This window comes from Carlito syrichta, unplaced genomic scaffold (genome assembly GCF_000164805.1).
Source record: "Carlito syrichta isolate Samal-C Ts95f unplaced genomic scaffold, Tarsius_syrichta-2.0.1 Scaffold304465, whole genome shotgun sequence".
NCBI classification, from domain to species: domain Eukaryota; kingdom Metazoa; phylum Chordata; class Mammalia; order Primates; family Tarsiidae; genus Carlito; species Carlito syrichta.
The window spans coordinates 685,334-689,553 of record NW_007248561.1 but is presented as its reverse complement, the minus strand read 5'-3'; positions in this window follow the sequence as shown (position 1 = coordinate 689,553).

Genomic DNA, 4,220 nt, shown 5'->3' with positions numbered 1-4,220 from the left:
GTTGGGGGGCAGTGGGTGGGTGGGTAGAAGTTGAGGGAGTAAGGGAGCCAGTAAATGGGTGGGTGAGTTGGTGGGTGGGTGAGTGGGTTGAAGAACTGTATTTATAAACAAAAACATGATCCCATTTTTATAAAGATGCATCATAAAACCATATGGTCTCATTTGTGCGTGTGGGGAAAGGTCTGGAAGAACACAGCAGGCTGCTGACTGTGGTTGCCCCCAGAGGATGGGCCTGGGGGAGGGAGAAACACTCACTCTGTACTCCACAAATTTCCATGTTTTGTTTTTATAGTGAGAACGTATTACTTCTGTAACAATAAAAACAATTTTTTTAAACGTAAGAAATGTTTAAGCTTTGTAGGCTAATTAAAAATTAAATACGTATCAGAAAAGACTCCCTCGTTCTCCATTCCCCCATGCAATGACTGCCTCTGCCAGAAAGTCCTTCCAGACATCAATCCGAAATCCCTCAAGGTACGAAGCCCACTTCTTGGGCCATCTCCAGGTAAGAGGGAGGAGAGCTGGCAGGATTCTCTGCCCAACCACTAGCCTGTGACACTGGCCAAGGCTGCCCCACCTGCTGCCCTGACACCACCCCACCCCCATTGGAGAGGGAACAGGCCTGGCTTGGTCCCATTCTAGAGAGAGCTCCCCACCTTCAGGAAGGGATTTCCTGGCATAAGCACAGCCCCTTCAGCTCCCAGGACGCGTGGGATGCCTTCAGGCCCAACATATGTGGGATCTTCTAAAACAGGGACAGGAAAGGAGGAAAAATAAAATCTGTTCCCCCAGGTCTGTTGTCTCAACAAGAAGCAGCCTCCAGAAACACTTCCCACGGAGGCAGTGGGGGCCAAGACACAGAGGCAGAGTCCCAGCATACAGATGGGCAAACTGAGGCCCACAGGATGAGAAAGGACCCACCCTAGATCCCCTGCACAGTGGGTTAGAAGTACAGCCAGGACTAGGACCTAAAACTCCTGGGTTGGAACGTGAGGAGGAGAAGGTGGACCTAAGAGAGAAAGGAAGGAAGGGAGAGGCAGGGAGACCCGGAGTGACAGAGACAAAGCTGGAGAGGCTGGGACTGGGGTGATGGGGGAGGGGAAGGGCTGCCCCAAGCTGGCTGTGCAGAGGGCTCCCGCCAGGGACACAGTGGAACTCCTGGGTCCTGTAGTCACATGCAGTTGGCAGAGACTGGACATGATTGATGCTGTGCACTGAATCATTCCAATTCCGCCCCTTCCTCGCAGGCGGTGGGATTCACGTTGGAAGCAAGGCTAGTTCTGGCCAGTGACCAGGAACAGAGTGGCGTGGTCCCTTCTGGGCCAGAGCATTTAAGTGCCAATGCACCCTTCTGAGCATTTTTCCCCTCTGCCCTGAAACTGGCTAAATCCAAGACAGATCCTGAGTGACTAAGATGAACAGAGCATCTGCTGACCCTTGCTATACACATTGCAGATACAAGAAATAACGCTTTGTTGTTTTAAGCCACTGTGACTTGGTGATATTTGTTACAGCAACAACAATCTGGCCTATCCTGACTGAAACACAAACTAGAAACTTTGGAACCAGATAGCCCAGGTTTACATTCCAGGAACTTTACTGATTCTCTGATGACCTACCTCTTCCTTCCCGTTCTCTGTCTCCTCTTTTATAAAATAAAGAATCCAAACATGAGATTCCTCCAAAGAGAGGTCTTTCTATGGCAGTGGAACATTCTCCACTAAAGGATCCCAAACCTTGCTGCTTATCAGAGTAGCTAGGGAAGTTTAAAAATGTAGATTCCAGGCCAGGTGCAGTGGCTCATGCCTGTGATCCCAGCACTTTGGGAGACAAAGGCAGGAGGATTGCTTGAGCCAAGTAGTTCGAGACCAGCCTGGGCAGCAGAGCAACACCTCACCTCTACAAAAATTCAAAGCAATTAGCCAGGCCTGCCAGTGCACACCTGTAGTCCCAGCTACTCGGGAGGTGGAAGAATTGCCTGAGCCCAGGAGTTTGAGGGTGTGGTGAGCCATGACCATGACACTACACTCCAGCCTGAACAACAGAGTAAGACTCCCAACTCAAAAATAAAAATGCAGATCCCTTAGCCTGCCTCACAGGGATTCCCATGCAGGAGATCTGAGCTAGCACCTTGGACCTAGGATAGGCCTGGAAGACCCAGATCAGAGAAACTCAGATGGATGTGCTCAGACCTAGCCAGGGAGGCCAGGCTGGCCAAGCCAAGCCCAGCCTTTGATCCCCAGCCCTGGACCCCCACAGAGCCCACTCCCCTTCTTTTCCTCCGAAGCCCTGCCTCCACCACCCTCCTGGCGCTACTGGAAGGTTGCTTTCTCAGGGAGTCTCGGCTACCTTTTAGATAAAAGCAGAACAGGGTCCTCAATAATGCAGCTAGAACCCAACTCACCTGCAACGGCAGCAAATCTCCCCAGCCGGGTGCCAGCCAGATGAATCTAGCCCCAGGCCTGACTCCTCCCACCACTTCCTCCGCATCCTCCCACCTCCTCCCTCACCATCCTCCCCAATCCCCCAGCGAGCCAAAGGGAGAAAAACACCAAAGGGCAAATTTCTGATTAAAAACCAGCCTCTGCTTATTGCCCTGGCTGCTCTTGCAGGGTTCGGCTTGCGTATGTGTATACCTGTGTGCTCAAGTGTGTGAGTTCCTGATGGAAGTGTGTGCCTCTGAATAGATATGTGTGCGCCTGGGGGTTTGGGGGCGTGTACCCATGTGTCACATCCCTACATGGAAGCACATGGTTTGGGTGAGTGTATGTTTCTGTGTGTATGAATGTGTGTGCGGGGTTGTACATGTACGGGGATAGGTATGTGTGAGTGTCCATGGATGTGCCTATGAAAGTGTGTGACTGTGTGTGGGGTGGAGGAGTGGTATAGGGACATCTCCCTCCATACAGAGAAAGTCTTCTAGTTAAACTAATACTATTCATTTGGGGAATTGGTTAATCCAAAACATTAGTTCTGGGGAAATCATAAAAACCAATACATATCTTCACAAATGTCAACATTTGATTTTGACTTAAAGCATGTATGTTTTTGCCTTTTAAATTGTCTTTAATGTTAATGCAGGGTCAGTCTTTTCTTTGCCTGTGGGACTACTCATTGGAGCTGTGGCCTCTTTCTTGGGCAAACTAAACTCACAACATATCATCCTCGATTTCCAATTTCAATTTCTCTAAAGTGGAGCAGGAATGTGAAAAACTCTTGTAAAGTGATATGAGTGCTGCCTCTTCTTGATTTTTACAATTTTGGTCCCAGTCTTATCTTATAGTTGCTTATCCACACCTAATTTGACAGCAATTTTTTTTTGTTGGCAATTCACCTCTATAGAGTCGTTCTAAAGGCTTCAATTTTATTTTATAGAAACAACAATTTTCTGTGTGCTCACAATATTTTGGTTTACTTGTTATTTAATTAAATTACAGAATTTCACTAGCAAGTGCTACTGGCATAAACCAAGTTGGAAACAAACACAACTGACTCTTTGTTCCACCTTAACTCAGCCCGCAGGAGAAAAAGCTAAGGGGCAAATCCATTGGAGAACAGCCCTGTGGATGGGTGAGGGCTTGCGGGGTGGATGTCAGGCTGCGTGTTTGACAGTGAAAAGGCAGACCTCAATCAGGAGAAGGGCCAGGAGAGATTAATTCCAGAAACCTCTTATCAGTGTGGGTGTGTCGAAACCTTTGTGTGTGCTGAGACTCTGTGCCAGGCATTTACAGGTGTTCCTATCTCTTACCCCTAAAGACAAGTCTCCACTCATGCCATTGGGAAGCATGAATTATCCAACCAATCATCCATCTGCAGCAGATGAAGGTGACATTTTTGGTGGTACGTCCCTTGGTTAAGTGAGTTGGGCCTGGCTATTGGGGACATGATCTGAGTCAGCCACAAGGCAAGACTGGGGGCAGGACAGAGCCAGCGTGTCCTGAGTGTCCACTCTCTGTCATTTCCTCACACTCTCACAATGACCTGTGAGATGCAATCCTTCTGTACTCCATCACCAGTGAGAAAATGATGACTCTGGGAAGTCAGGGGCTTCTTAAGCTAGTCAGTGGTGGCACTGGGCTGCAAACACAGGCCTCCCAGGCCCAATGCCCACCAGGGCAACGCCCCCCACCCACCCATGGAGACTTAAATGACCAATGACTGACTGTGAAGCATAGCTGAGAACCCTTCATGGACCCCAGCCTGCCCCAGTGGGCCTCTGT